The sequence below is a fragment of the Hirundo rustica genome, chromosome 1 (genome assembly GCF_015227805.2).
Source record: "Hirundo rustica isolate bHirRus1 chromosome 1, bHirRus1.pri.v3, whole genome shotgun sequence".
In the NCBI taxonomy this organism is placed as follows: domain Eukaryota; kingdom Metazoa; phylum Chordata; class Aves; order Passeriformes; family Hirundinidae; genus Hirundo; species Hirundo rustica.
Genome location: NC_053450.1, coordinates 40,533,166 through 40,549,802, shown reverse-complemented (window position 1 = coordinate 40,549,802; position 16,637 = coordinate 40,533,166). Strand labels below are relative to the sequence as shown.

Sequence of the window (16,637 nt, the reverse complement as noted above, 5' to 3'; positions counted from 1 at the left end):
CCAACTGCAGAGACTAATTCTCCTACTCGTCCAAAATAAATTTAACTAGAAGACCACATTTAATCACCAAGATATATACTGCTGAAGGTGGAGATCCTATCTCCCATTACCACCTTATATCAAAGCCTACAAACCTCATGTTCAAGCCACACTGTAGTCTTAAAGAAAGGCTGTCAATCTCTGACATCTGTAAGGTGCCATCTGGAGCTCTATTTATATGTTGAGATGTGCATCAGGCACAGAGGCGGTTACTTAATTACAGCATCTCCAACAGTCACTGTCTTCTCAAGAGCTCTCAAACTCAACTGCTGGTCAGCCAAGGAGGTCTTTTGTACTCAACCCAAGAGCCAGGCTGCAATCCTGCAGAGCACTCCTAAACCCCCACTTCCCAATTCACTAAAGAGGAATTTCAAAAGTCAGTAATTCAGTGTTTCATAGTCTTATAGGCGTCATCCCCCCTTCCCCTCCTTTAAGATTAATCACTTTATATTTTACTAACCTAATACTTCAGTTACATATGGCCATCATATTCAGGGTTGTATCTACAACTCTGAATTACATGGAAGCTCCTCATTCAGCTATGTAGGTGCTGCAATGCCTTCAGAGGTCCTCTACAACATCAAGGGTGAAAGACCAGATTGAAAGCAAATCTGGGCAGGCAAGAATACACTGTGCATTAGAGCAGCTTTATAATGGGTGTGGCCCAAAACAATGCAGCTTCTCACAAGTTCAGACAAAACTTACACTGTGAATTCTAGGAAAGCAATAGTTTCAAATGTTCATAAGGCAAGAAGCCCACTATCAGGCACTGTGTCATGATTCCATACGGACGTGATTATAAAGCTTCAAATCCGATGGTTACCATCTATTTACACTGCTGCTTTTGCTGAGTTGAGGAGCTGCCAAAGCACAGACCATATAACAGATCAGACAAAAGTTCTCCTCTTCCAATAGTAAATACAATTGTACCCCGTTTTTCAAAACCTCACATCTCTTACATGATAGAAAATGAAACTTCTGTGCCTCGGTTAACAGGTAAAAGCTAGAAAACAAACCTAGGATTTCTGACAATCTTATTGCTAGGAAATAGCCCACAGCCTGTAGAAGTATCCCTTTCCTTTATTTCCTTCTTTTGTTTTTAATTGATGGAAACAAGTCTTTCCACAGCTGTCTACGTCTTAGATAAATTTAACTGAAGGTTTTGTCAGATTTTTCTTTTCTTAATGTACAATTTTGCCATTTGAAAGCATTTGAGGAGTACAAGCCTCCCTCGAATTAGAGAGATTAGTGCATTCTCTTTGCAAAGATTGGTACTCGGGTACTTGGAGCTTCAGGTGGTTTTATTCAAGTTACTGACTGACTCCATAGAAGGTTCTTCCTGTAGGTACATACTCTTTAAAATAATTAGCATGTAAAATCTTTCAATTGTTTGCAAACAAGTCTGCAAGAAACAGACAACAAAAATTCCATTCTTTCTTATGCCCAACTCACACAAGTCGGCACCAACGCTTCATCCACTAACACTCTCTCTGATCAAGCGAGAAAGAGCACCAGATTGAAGAATCCCTTTCCTCAGCCAGTTCCTCTTCTGGTCCTTTCCCTGCACCAACTTTCAGTGGTATGGCAACTACCCATACTTCTGTGGAATAAACTGGATGACTTTGCTGTAATAAGCTAGAAACAGCATAATTCTCCAGGATACTGATAGCTCAAATTAGTTCCATGATTCATTACATAACACCACAAACTACACTTCAACTAAAGCTGGAAATAGGCCAATGAATACACAGGATACTCAACATCAGAATTACCATTCAAGAAGACAAGTGAAAGTTTTCAAAAGACATCATTCACATTTCTAACTGCCCATGCCACCCTGAGTTACAAATAGATCACTTCCTGGAAACCTAGTAAAAAAAACCCCAAACCAGTACCCTCCTACAAAGCAGGCTAAGATAACTTAATAATTTACAATTATTACAGATGCAACCAAGGAGAGTTTCTCATAATATAGTCTAGGAGGCCATTACCCCTGTTCTTCCCTCTTCAGCTACAACATCCTAATGCTACAACTTTTTTTTTCTTTTATGTGGAAAAGAGAAAAATCTTGGCCAGAACTATTTAAAAGATGAAAATACAGAACCTAAGACTGATTAAATGGCATTTACATCATAGGAATGAAAACACTACATATGGAAAAGAAAGCCAAAGACTGACAATAATGAAATGTAAGGCAAGTAAAGATCCTTCTGATTTAGTCTGACTGCCTACATAAAAGTCACAGGTTCCTCCTTAATTTCTATGCCTAAGCAATCAGCTTTAAAAAAAACAAACATTATAGTCTTCTAGTAATAAGGAAATCCACTACCATCTTGGTAAACTGTTTAATTGGTTTGCAACTTTCAAACTTGTTTCAAATTTTTCTTATCCTATACCAATTATAAATTTAGTATGAACTTTCATGATCTCAAGATAGAGTTTATCAAATTTCTCTTTTTTAAGTTACTTATAACTCACATGTCACCTACCAACCTCTCCCTATTCATCAACCTTCTAGTGTTTTCAGTGGTATCTGAAAGAAAATGACCATCAGCAAGATGCAGAGCTGATATAACCCCCAGTCTCCCAAGGAATACATATTCAGAAATGTCTAGATTCTTCTCAAATCAGTTTAAATCCTCCTGCATATCACATATTTAAAAATCACCTTTGGATCTCTATTGGAATCAGTGTGAAAGAAGACAACAGCATTGTGCTGAGAAAGGAGAAAAGCTGTCGGATAGTTTGCAGAACATTAAATGGCCTCTAATTTCAAGAAGGTGTTTTCTAATTTTCTTCCGCCCTTCTTTACCTTTCTGTTATATAAATCTTTGGTAGCTTGTAACAGCTAGCAACATGCACTGATAAATTCCTTTATGCAGTTTTACCAACTTAAGAACTATACAATCACAAAAGAAACCCCAAGAAAACCAAAGAAAAACACAACTTACAGCAATTGAGGTATTACAGCTATATTCCTGCCTTACTGAACCCTGGCTGTGCTGTTTAGATCCATAACATGCATATCAAAATGTTGTCACAACACATTTTCTTTTTCAAATGTATAGGTATTTTACCACCAAGGCTTTCATATAAAAAGGAAAGCTTACACACTACCCCTCCCCCCCACTTCATTCAGACAGAACTGAGAATTTTGAGTCATATTTTCAAACCATTCACTGGGTGAGAATCAAGTCTCTTTCAATCAGCAGACAACACAAGTACTTGTAAAGAATATTTTTAAATAGAGAAGCCAGCTTGAATTTACTAGTAGAACCCTTACAATAAGCACAATGTATTAGAAGACAGCTTCTAGTCCTGTTACACAATATATTCTTATGTAAGAATCTTCATCTGAATTTAATAAAGATACACACTGTGGAAGACAGAAGAAAAACTTTATAAATAAAAGCACCATTTTGCCAGCATGAACTGTTTATCCTAAACCAACTGCAATAAATAAGGGTCAAATTTTCACACTTTTGACATACCAGCAAAGCTACTTGGCATCAACAAACTCAAAGTTTGAGATAAATCACTGACATTGAAAGTCCCTGCAATATCAGGAAAAAAGCTGCCATTTCAATGATAAAGATCAAAAAGTACTGCAGCTATAACTACAACACAGAAGAGCATAACACGTTCAATCATAGAACTAAATCAAAATAGAATTTGGAAACTCAGAAACAGCTACTTGAAGCATTCAAAAATCAGCAAAGAGCAATTGCTCAGCAAAGAGCAATTCTTAACAGAATTTGTATTTTTGCTTTGCTAAGGGTGGTATGATTTTTTTGAATCCACAATGTAAGTAAAACTCTCCCTATAATCAGTTCTTAAATACTGCATTCTACCTCTAAAATACATATTTTTCAATCTGTTCAAAATGAAAACAGCATACTGGCCTGTCAAACATATCTTCAAGAAAAATAATGAAGATTGATGTATCATACAGATACTAATTCCACCTAATCCCCCCAGATAAAAGCAACATGCAATTGAAGTACTGAACACACATTTTCACTATTGCCACCACAGCTTTCCTACTTTCCTGAAAAAACAAAAATACTGTTTTAAAAGAAAGTCCTAAGAGGTAAGAGATCATGAGCTATTTTATAAAGAGAAAATAAATCCATGCTCTGAAGTCAGTTAAAAACCCATTAGAACATTACTTACAGAGAGCTGCTCTCAAATATTCACACACCATTCTTCTCATTGATCCTATAGCATTACACAGCAAGATGGATGCAGGACATTTGGAACCCAACTAGTCAACAAAGCAGCTTCCTATTTTACTTTCCATTAACACAGGTCAGAAAAAAAAAATCATACAGCACTCAAACAAGCCTTTTTTGTCTTTACTGGTACTAATTCATAGAAAACAGTCTACCTAATTCTACCACAGCTTATTTCCTAGATGCACAAACTAGAGCTTTATATATAGCACACCGTAATTGTTTCACTTTGATGAAATAAAGACAGCAGGCCCAGCCGCAAAATCTGTTTTCAAAAGAAACTGTCAACATCTTGGATGGTCATAAAAAGCTGCACTGAGCCAGTGCCTGAGCTGGCAGCTTGAGCTCAGAGCCCTGCTGGACCATGGACAGCAAACCTGAACAACAAAAGGGAAATGCACACCTGAAGATGAACAGAAGACAACAAAGAATTGCCCTGACAGCCCTGGTGTTTCTCCTAACCAGCCCTGTCTCAATCTATTATCGTAAAAGTGGTACCAATAAATTTGTTTTGATATTTCTATTGACAACTTCCAATAACTAGTATTGAAATATTATGGTTTTTTAACAATATAGTTACGCTTGAATCCTATTAGAAAACACAAAGCATATCCACTTCCAACCCTGCTTACAAATAGAAAATACAGAAAAAGCTGGTACATGGCTATGATGTCTTCCAACTTGCCTTGCAATTGAGCTACATTAAAAAAAACCTAAAATTTAAATAAAAACTAACTAAAGAGTGGATCTGCACTACAAATCAACTCATAAATAGATAAGTGACTTTCTCAGTAACCACAGAATGTTAATTAGCTCACAAAAATAATTGCTAGCCATTTCTTTATCACCATTAATTGTGCTATAGGCTTTTACAACATGCAATTCATATGAAGATCTTTCAACTTGTACACCAAAACCACTAGTCTGGCAAATCAGCTAGAAAACAGACATTCTGTAAATCTTGTAATTGGATTAGTAGTTTACATATTAATGATTTTTTTTTTTTGCCTGTTTGGTATCACTGCATTCAATCGCATAATACAACATTATTATGTAAGGTGGAATCTTGTAATCAAGTGTTTGCTAGTCAGTAATACTGATTAACAACTTTGCATCAGAATGCTAACTATTAAGAGGCTCCTTGAAAGTAGTAAGGTTTTTTGGGGGTTTTTTTGTCCCCTCCTCATCTTCAGAAACCGTTCAAATAATGTCACTGAGCTGTGAACCAAAAACCAGGAGCACAACTTTCTTGAGCAATATTGCAAATGCAGAAGAAGACACATGACTGCTTGGGCACTACCCAAATGACTGAAGTGGCTCATGTAACAACTGGGTACACACACTACAGCTTTTCATTTTAACTTGTTTTCACTTTACCTCAACATGCCAATGAACCCATCCTGTGCAATTTAAGTCTTAAGACCCTCACACCACTCTAAGCCAGTCTTTCACAGAAAGTAACTGCTAGTTTAAAAGCAAATAAATACTTAAGGACACACTGATAACATACAAAAAAATTCTTTCCAGTGATTTCACTGTAACTGCCACTCTTATCAAAAACAAATCAACATGTGCTACTCCCTTATCCCCAACATACATTCAGTCCCCTATTAAACCAAAATAACTGAAGTCCAGTTTAGAAATTATGTTTTCCACCTTCATTTCTGCAAGGCTATGTAACAGCTGTGCTCAGACAACATGCAGGGATACACCATTTTTTAAAGAGACACCACAAAAGACCTCAAAATAACCCTTGTCCTCTTCTCCAGCAAGAGCACAAGTCTGTTGCATACACTTCTAATTATAAATATAGTAACCTGACATGGCGAGAGACACAGCCCCTTGAACAAGATCTCAGAAACTACTAACCCAAATCTGTACCGAGCACACGCCTAGAGCAACACAGTCGCGGCTAAGACAGATTGCTATTTTACAATCTACAAAACACACAGCTACCTGTACAGAGTGGACAACAATAATGTACTTCCAAAGCACAATTAGGTCTATCTTAGAATAATCCATTATCCCAAAAGAACCCGTTGGTATTTCCAGCCCTATAACCGGCACAGCTGAAGTCTCTTGCCATGTGTTCTTCAGCAAGTAATTTTCTTTACTACTCTCAACATAATAAAATAAGCCATTTTGAGTTCTAGGCAGCATTTAGAGTAAGTACAAATATATTCTCTGCACACTTCAATCTAAACTTAATGACGTTAGAACATCTAAATTCTTTCTTGTTAATATTTGCTTCTGGGCACAAAAGTTTGCATTAGAGCACGAGATAAGAGTAAAGTCATTTCTTCATGTGCTTCCTCTTTTAAAAATTGCCCAAGGTACTAAATATTCTTAAAATTCACAACTTAAATACACCATAATAGTGCATGTTTTTACTATTATTATTATTATTATGTAGTACTTCCATGATGTATAAACTTTTTAGAAGGGTATGTATGGGAGAAGACAAGAAGCAACAGCTTTACAGTGAAAGAGTGTAAGTTTAGATTGGATATAGGGAAGAAATTCCTTACTGTGAAGATTGTGAGACACTAGAACAGGTTGCCCAGAGAAGCTAGGCAGGATGTCCCATACCTAGAAGTGTTCAGGGACAGGCTGGATGGGGTTTTGAGCAACCAGGTCTAGCGGAGGGTGTTCCTGCCCATGGCAGGGAGGTTGGAACTAGATGATCTTCAAGGTGCCTTCCAACCCAGGCCATTCTACAATTCTGATTCTATTTATAGTGTTATTCCTCACAGTACATCTCAGCTGTATAAAATTCAACTATCTGAAGAAACATGCTTTTCTATTCTTGCTACTTCTCCAGCATTGCTGAGGTACCTTATACCATACAGTTAAACACACACCTCCAGAAGTGTCCCTCCATAAACCCAACAGCACAAACTACTTCTGACACATGTATGTGAATAAAAGGGAAAAAAACAAGTCTCAGCCTCCCCATTCTTTCCCATAAAGAAATAAAGGTGAAAGCTTAAAATATGAACCACAAGGTATGGCTCATGGCCAGGACATACCAGGTAATTACTTCAGACAAAAACGAATGACACAAGAGAAAAAAAAGCTATGGTTATATGAGGTCTAAACTAACATTTCTGGGTTTCTCAGGACTAGACATGACTTTTTATTTCACGTCTAGATGATGTTAAGAAAGAAACATGTACATTAAAGATCAGCTCATTTAATTCTCCCAGCATTTATATTAGTATTTCTATCTCTGGATCACTGGCAGCCAGTACTTTTAGGGGTCAGCGAGAAAGAAAAGCGAGCACTGATCCACAGAACAGCCTGGAAGTGTACTAAAGAGCCATAAGGAAAAACCGAAGGGAAAATCGTTTCAGGACACATGCTTCCTCGGGAGCAGGACCAAGTAAACAACCGAGGGAGAGGCAAACACCGTTTGTAAACACACAACGCTTCTGAACGGCGCTCGCCCGACCGCCGCCGACGGCGAGCACGGAGGCGCTGCCAGGCTGAGTCATTCCTTGTAGTAACTTCACCGCGAATCCCTCGTCCTGGCAGCGGAGCCCCGGGCAGGCAGGGACACCCCGGCCCGCCCGGCGCTGCTGCCCTCCGAGGGCTGGCAGCCAGCGCCTCCCCACAGCAGCTGCGCCGGGGTCACTCCGCCGCCCCGGGACCGGCTCTAGCCGCGGGATCCCGGTCCTCCTCGACCCCGCTCCACCGCCTCCCAGCTCTCTGTCGCCCGCCCCACGAGTACAGCCCCGCGCCCAGCGCCGGGACCGCCGCCCCTCGCCAAGGCCGCCCTCCCGGTACCGGAGTCCCCGCCTTCCCCGCGGCTGGGAGGGGCTGAGCGGGGCGGCGGGGGGAGCCCGCGCGTCCCCGGGCAGCTCTCGGCACTCACCCCCGGGTCCCGCGCGGGCAGAGCCGCTCATCCTGCGGCGGTGGCGGCGCGTCCCCCCCGCGCCGCGCGGCCGGGCCCGGCGGCTCCGCGGGGGCGCGCAGCGCCTCGGCGGGGCCCGCGGCCGAGCGAGGAGAGGCGGCGGGCCGGGAGAGGCGGCTCGGCGGGGCGGGCCGGGGGCCGCGGGACCGGGGAAGCCCTGCCTGGCGCGGCCGCCGCCGCCGCCGGTGTTTGTTGTTGTCGTCAGCCGCTTCCGGCGCGAGGGCTGCCGGGAGGGGGCGGCCCGCGGGAGGGACCGCGCGGCGGAAGCGGCGGCTGCGCCGGGGCCCCGGCGGGCGCGCGCAGGCCGGGAGGGGTCGGGTGGACGGGGCGCCTGAAGTGCTGTGGTGCCGGCCCCACGGGGTGCTCAGAGCTCGATTCACCCTGGCCCCGAATACCTGCGGGGTTGTGAGCAAGATCTTCCCACCTTAACTCTGGGCAGCTAGTTCCATTTCTTCACCACGTCAGACTAAGGATTTTTTTCCCAGTACTTGATCTAAACCTACTCTTTCTCAATTTAAACACATTCACCCTGTCCCTGCATGGCCTTGTAAATAGTCTTGACCCGTGTTTCTTCCAGGTTCCCTTAAGGTACTGGAAGGCCACAATCAGGTCACCCCCAAAGCCTTCTCTTTTCCAAGCTGAACAATCCTAATTCTTTCAGCCTCTCTTCACAGGAGCGGTGCTCCATCCCTCTGATCAATTTGGCAGCCTGCTCTGGATTCCCTCCCAGCAGGTCCATGTCCTTTGGGTGGGAGCCCAGAGCTGGATGCAGCGCTGCAGCTGTGGTCTCAGCAGAGCAAAAGGGGCAAAACCCCCTCATTCTGCCTGCTGTACTGCTTTTGATCCTTTTTGATCAGGTCGCTATTGGATTTTCTAAGTCAGGCCCTTCGCTTTAGCCAAGCAGGAGGCTTATTCAATTTTAATCTGAGATGACAAGAGATCAAAAGTTTAGGAGATCTACAGAGAGGTTTAGAAATCTGTCCAGTATGTTTTGAGTTTTATTGTAAAGAACTATACTGAAATAACTTAGGTGCTTCATTGACATTTGGAATTACAAAAAGATATCTTAAAAAAAAGATGGCTTTATATGACTTGTGAAATTTTCTCACACTCCGCAAAAACGGAAAAATACCAGCTTCTACTAGAGAAACTTATCAAACACAACTGCAGGGATACCAGTTCCAACCAAACTTCTAGGTATCACCTGTCACTCAATGAAAGTGAGATCACCATGGCCAGTCCAACCAAAAGATGTGTCTATTTCCCAAACACACGGGAATTTTTTTAAGACTAAAAGTTGAGTCTGGCTAACAATGATAAACCTGAAAGAAATAAAAAGACGAGAATTCATTGCATGGGAATCAAAGGATTTCTGTCACTATATTCTTTTGCCTGCCATAGGCATTGACTGTTATTTCAGCATTTAAGATGATGGCTGTTTGCGTTTCCAGTTGCTAGGCAGAATTTAGTAAATGTTCAATTCATCCGTGTGCCAGCAGGTGAGACTGGCCCTGGGTGCGCTCACTGTCCGGGCCAGACTCCCATCCCCCAGGGTTGGGCCCCTGGGGAGCTTTTGACATAAAGCAGCCCATGGGAACTGGGTGGGAACTGACCTCTTATTCCCATCTGAGAAAGCAAAAGTAAACCTCACACATGTCACTTTTGGTTTCTGTTTTATTACAAATTTCTTTAGAGGCTTGGCCGACAGAACTTTGGGATGAGGACATTTCCGCATAAATCAGAGAAGAGTGAATTTGACAGTAATACAAGCAAGAGGCTTGTTTGACTCGGAGATGTGGGAGAGCATCACAGTGCTGGCCTCAAGGACATCCTCTAGCCAAGATCCCTTGAGAACACCATTCATCTGGATTGTACTTTCTCTGCTGCCTTCACCTCTCCTTCCGTAACATACACCATAGGCAGCAGGTCACTGCAAAGCATAATGTTCCGGCCAGGGTATATTCAAATATAGAATATACTCTACATAAGAGGAGAATTGTAAAAAACAGTGCAAGCATGTCATGGTCCCAAGCACAGGAAGGACATTGACATGCTGGAAAGAGTCCAGAGGAGGCCACCAGGTTGGGTAGAGGGATTGAGGATCTTTCCTATGAGGAAAAGCTGAGAGAATTTGCTTTGTTCATCCCAGAAAGGAAAAGACTTTGGGGTGACCTAATTGCAGTTTTCTAGTGCATTAAGGTACTTCTCACAAGCTGGGCCAGGCTTATGGTTTTCACAGTAAACTTGTGGGAGCCACCTCTGCTATGTTGGAGAGCTTCCTGCCTGTTTGACACATTAAAGGCTATGTTGAATAGCCGCAGCCTGTCCACACAGGAATTTCTTGGCCTTTTAAAGAAAGCCCCCAGTTGCCACCTTGTGGCACCCCATAAACAAGTACTCCCCAACTCTGCAGCTTGTTGGGAGATGCATCCAAATTCCAAAAGACACCTTTGGCACTTCAAGCTACAACAATAAATGGACCTGGGAAGATATCAGTACTCAAACAGAGTAATGGGAAGTATAATACAAGTTGCTTCAATCAAAGCAGCTTTCTGTAATGTAACACTGATTACATCAAAGCTGTGTTGTTTTAGTTCTACAGATGTCAACTTCTGCTTTTTGCATCTCCTAAAATGGTCATCTTCTTCATAAAGTTTTTGATTGTGATGAAGGACTAACCTTTACCGTGAAAGTAATGATATCCAGATAGAACTTGACAGAACAAGTGTCATGCATGCTATTATCAGAAGTCAAAAGAACAAAGAACTTTGAGGTTTGGTAAGACTGAAGCACAAGTAAGTCTCATCAAAATTCTCTTGAGGAGAAACTACTGAGAGTGACCTCCTGAAGTTTGAGAAGCTGAGACATTGGCAAGAGAAGCAGTAGCATCTCTTCAAACACTGAAGCAGCAGTGCCAACAGGGCTTGTAGTTTTCTGGCAAAGCACCTCTGCCAGTCAGGCTTTCAACAATTGCATAAAATGAGGCTTCAGGCACTTAAGCATGGTTCTGGTTTTTACAGCACGTGTGGGACAACTGTTAATTGATTTGAGAGGCAGCTCAGGCAGGACTGAAGCAGGAACTTCAGTTCTTAGGAGTAAGCAAAGTGCTGCTAGCAGAGCAGGTTGTTCTGGCTTGTTCTTGTAACATTTCATTATGTTGCTTCCTCTCAAAGTGTTCCAGAGGTACTTCTTGCCAAACAACTAATTACAGGGTTTTTTCATGAGCTTGTCTGAACAAAACCTAAAATCTAATATCTAGCACTTCTAGCCTAAAAAAGCAGCTTTTTATGAAGAAGTTTTTGCCCTAGGATATACAAGAAGAAAGCATTGGATCAGGATTACTGAGATTTCTTAACATTTTCAAAGTGCTGTACAAACTGTAGGTTATTATTCTTTCAAGATACTGCTGAGGATCCACCTATATATTTTTTTCACAGTCTGTAAGGTAACCAAGAAGGTTGAAGGTTTTCACTGGGTGTTTTTAATTTTAGGTGCTAAATTTGACATACCAAACAACATGTCTCTTAAACTACATATTTATGCAGCTGTAGTTAGAGAGCAAAAAGAGCAGGCTGCTCTTTCAGGGAAAGCAAACTGGGAGCTGTGGCTGGCAGCAAGGGGCACAGTCCCACAGTATCACTGAGGTCTGGTGGCAGTTTTTCTGTACAGTTGTTATCTGCATGCTGGTAACAGACCAATACTATCAGTATTTATTTAGTTCCAAATGTACTTCAAAACCCACATCTTCCTATTTTCTTTAGCTTTGCTTGCCAGAAATTCACCCTGTGTACTTCTGCTTCCCTTACTGCTGTGTCTTTGTTTAACCCCAGCCAGCCACCAAGTACCACAAAGCTGCTTGCTCACACAGCTCCCCGCTGCAGTGAGATGTGGAGGAGAAGCAGGAAATAATTGTAAAACACATGAGTTGAGATAGAAACAGTTTAATAATTCAAATAAAGTAATATAGTAATAGTAGAGACAACAAGAAGAGTGAGAACTAAAACCTGAAACAGACAAGTGATGCCTAAATAAACTGCTCACCACTCACTGACAGGTGCCCAGCCCTGTCTTGAGCAGTGCTTGGCCCCTCCCAGGCTCAACTTCCCCCAGTTCATACCCCGAGCATGACACCCTGTGACACGGAACATCCCTTTGGCCAGTTCAGGTCAGCTGTCCCAGCCATTCTCCCTCCTGGCTTCTTGTGCACCTGCTCACTGGCAGATCATGGGAAACTGGAAAGTCCTTGACTTGAGATAAGCCCTGCTTAGCAACAACTAAACCATTAGTGTGTTAGCAACATTATTCTCGCACTAAATAAATAAAAAAAAAAAAAAAAAAAAAAAAAAAAAAAAAAAAAAAACACCACAGCACTGTACCAAATACTAAGAGGAAAATTAGCTCTGTCCCAGTCAAAATCAAACACATTGCTATCTTCATCAATTCCCTTGATTTTTGTTTTGTTGGGGTTTTTCAAATACTAGAAACAGCTCTATTCATTCCTCTGCTAGGTCAGGCTGATGCTTTAAACCCAAGTTCCTTCCTTCTGTTGATGCTTTGTAGCATCTTGCAAAGTAACCTTCAACAAGTTTTTCTTTTCAATTTAAGTCTTCCTCCAACTAAACAACCACTTCAGAACCCAATATTTTTTAAAGGACAAAGTACTGATCTGACCTGGAATATGCAAAGTGAACACCAGTCTCCAACAACACAAGTGCTCCTGCGTGTTTTGAGAGATGCTTCAAGAATTTCAATTTTCCTTTAACGCAGCCTGGCAGTCCATGGCAAACACCAAGTCCTATCTCACCTCTTGCTTCTTTTCCAGAGCACTGACTGGTCCATAAGCAATCACTAATTTGTTTTTGAATGGTCAGTGACTCAAGAGCAGCTGATGCCATTTTGAAAGCATGCCACTCCCTCTGACCTCGTTATGGATCATTCCCAACTAGTGATTTTAACACCGTGTGGCTTCCCAATGTTTCAGTAGTTCTGACTACACAAGTTTTGAATTCATAAGTCATTTTTCTCGTTTGCTGCCAGAGCTCCTTGCAGGAAGGGAATAGTTAGGTTCAATTTAACATCTAGGTCATGAGATCAGTTCTTGGTCCTGTGTAGAAATATGCAAAGGACATTTAAATCTCAGATTAAAAAGTCAGAATGGATATACCCTCAGAAGTGGTTAAGGACAGAAGCTCTCAAGGGAAAACACACATCCTGAATAATCCTGTAAAAATCCCTTGTGCTTTTTCATTTAAGAGGCTCCATTTGTTTAAGGGACCTTCCTATACCATCACTTCTCAGCACTCACATGATGATGAGTACAACAAGGTCAAACAAGCATTACAGTGCAGACTACTTAGAGCAACAGTAATGTTAGTAATATTTATAGGAAGTTATAGCTGTGTAAGCATTACTGGATATTTAGTGTTACTGAGAATAGAATTCCCGTTCTTTACTGTCTAGCAGCTTTGGTTTTTATATTAAAGCACTGAAGTCATGTTCATAGAATCATAGAATGGTTTGGATTGGAAGGGACCCTAAAGATCATCTACTTCCAACCCTCCTGCCATGGGCAGGGGACACCTTCAGCCTGACCAGGTTACTCAGAGCTCCATCCACCCCGTCCTTGAATATTTCCACAGATGGGGCATCCACCCCCTCTCAGGCAGGCTATTCCATCATTTTAAAACCTTCACTGTAAAAAACTTCTTTCCTGTATCTTACAGCTTTACTAAGGACTGGTGTTGGGGAGACACTAGCAAGCAAATTGCTGTCATAGGCCTGTATTCCATTTTTCCCATATTAAAAGGATTTTCTCCCTCTTTTCCAGTCAAGGGGAACTTCACTGGACTGCCATGACTTCTCAAATATGATGGAAAGTAGCTCAGCCACTTTCTGTGCTAGTTCCCTCAAGACTCATGGATGCAACTTATCAGGACTTGTGTACCTTCAGGTTCCTTGGATGGTCTCAAACCTGCTCTTCAGCTACAGCTGGCAGTTCTTCATTCTTCCAGTCCCTGCCTCTACCTTCTGCAACTCAGGTGATGTGGCTGGAGCACTTGCCAATGAAGACTGAAGCAAAAAAAGTCATGGAGTACCTCAACCTTCTCCATATCCTGGGTAACCAGCTTCCCCATTCCCTTCTGGAGAGGACCCACATTTTCCCTAGTCTTCCTTTTACTACTGATGTACCTAGTGAAGCTTTTACTGTTCTTGAGATCCCTAATTCTTTCAAGGCCTTAGTTATCCTAACCTGATCCCTGGCTGCTGGGACAATTTGCCAGTATTCCTTCCATGTTACCTCACTTCCACCCTCTGTAGGCTTCCCTTTTCTGTTTTTGTCCAGGAGCAGCTCTCCTTGTTCACATATAAAATCATACTTTTAAAATTTAAGTTTAATTCATGCTAACAAAAAATTAATTACATAGGCACATATTTCAGTTGAAGAAGTTATACCAGGAATTTGTTTGGCCTGTACTGCTAGAAACTTGACATATTTTTCTCTTTATAGTCATGAAAAAAAAAAAATATATATATACTGTCCCCATTTAGAAAATAGCATTCTAATGATCTTTCTGTTCACAGATTACATATTCTGATCCTTTCATCATTTGCATCACTCGCTCTCCTAGTTTGGTAACCATAAAGAGAGAATCGGTAAACCAAGGGGTACAAGCTTCAGTTTCTCCCTTAACCCTGCATGCCATTGGACTTGTCTCTCACTATAACCCACGGAACAGTATGGGAATCCACATCCAAATGGCAGTGCTGTGCCAGGAGCAGGGATTTTAGGCATCTCCAGCTGAAACCACATGCCACAAGCCAGCCAGCGTCATAGCAGCTGGCTTGGAAATGTACTGCATCAGGCACTCCAGAGAGTTAAACTCAAGTTCTTCTAGACTATGTCCATTCCTTCTATATTTAGCTTTTAATGTGCAGTCTGTTTTTAGAGGCTCGAAAAGTATGGTTCCATTTAATCTGACCCACCAATTTAGCCATTTGGGTTTTTTACATTTTGTTAGTAAGTACTAATTGCCTTTCCAAAATAAGCTTTTAAATTCCCCTCTCCTTCCCAATCTTTCTAGTAATACAAACTAGAAATTAATGATGTCGAAACTCTTTAATATATTTTATTAATATACTTAAATAAACTATAAAGAGCCTTAAATCAAAGAAATAAAACCCACTTTGTACCTACATAAAGATGGATTGCTAACTGAAAATATCATCTATTAATTTATTGAATACTATTTGTCCTTTGTTCTGCTAACTTATAGTATTCAGTCCTTTTTCTTTCACTTTTATTTCTGAATGGAATAGAAAAAAAGCCATCTTCCTTTTTTTTTACGTCTCCCAAGGTCTCAATTCAAAGAATTAGTCACTGACCTCAATTAATAGAGTAAACTGAAATGATGAACTAAGTACACTGCAACGGTGATTCTTTGCATTTCCAGAAGAGACTATACCTTTCAAATATTCCTAAATTCCTAGCTACATTATTTTAAAAGATACTGTAGGAGCGGACTAATTTAAAATAGGTTTTAAATCATTTAAAAAAAGAAAAAAAAAGAAAAAAAAAGAAAACTGACTATTCTGAGTGCACTTGCATTTGTTACTCATTCTTAGGAGTTTTTTTATATTCATTGATGAGATCAGGCGTGGGTGCTGGTAGAGTTCTCTTTCAGAGTTTTGCAGCTTTGGAATCTGCTGTTCTCTTGAGCTTTCCAATACAGCAGCTCAGATGGCTGCTGGTTTGATTGCATCATTTATGTTTCCTATGTATTTTAAAAGCCTGTATAGATTGTTCACATCTGTGTAGACAGGGAATTCTTTAGATGGAGACTGTGGTAGGCTATTTTGCAGTTAGAAATACCAAGGCTCTTTAATTAATGTTTTTCTAAAATAAAATTCTAAAATTATCTCATTTGGTACATTTTATGCCAGTGTATGAAGGATAACTGAATAGAAACTCACACATGCAAAACTCTAGTAATTGCAGATTACTGTCTTCTACTGAAGTAACTTAGAGGTAATAGAAATCAATACTTGCCTGATTATTTGAGCACAAGAAAGAAAGAAAAATTGTGTCAAAACTGTAATGCCAAGTCTGGCTCATTGGAGGGCCTGGTGATGAACATTTACAAGGTGACTGCTGTGATGTTGGCTGGCTTGTGGCTTGAGTTTTCAGCTAGAGATGCCCAAAATCCCTCCTCCTAGCACCATATTCTACTTCCTTGAAGTCTTTTTTTTCTTTTCTTTTCTTTTCTTTTCTTTTCTTTTCTTTTCTTTTCTTTTCTTTCTTTCTTTTCTTTTCTTCTTTTCTTTTCTTTTCTTTTCTTTTCTTTTCTTTCTTTCTTTTCTTTTCTTTTCTTTTCTTTTCTTTTCTTTTCTTTTCTTTTCTTTCTTTCTTTTCTTTTCTTTTCTTTTCTTTTCTTTTCTTTTCTTTTCTTTTCTTT

At 40.8% G+C, this 16,637-nt stretch overlaps 1 protein-coding gene across 3 annotated transcripts in view; it reads right to left on the bottom strand.

Moving 5' to 3' along the window:
- The window catches only part of RB1CC1 (RB1 inducible coiled-coil 1), a 65,839-nt gene extending 57,581 nt beyond the window's left edge, over positions 1–8,258 (bottom strand). For all 3 annotated transcript variants that reach the window (XM_040059174.1, XM_040059179.1, XM_040059185.1), the window contains exon 1: positions 8,146–8,258. The gene's annotated coding sequence lies outside the window, so the exon portion shown is untranslated. The remainder of the gene's footprint in view (positions 1–8,145) is intronic.
- Positions 8,259–16,637: the final 8,379 nt, after the last annotated feature.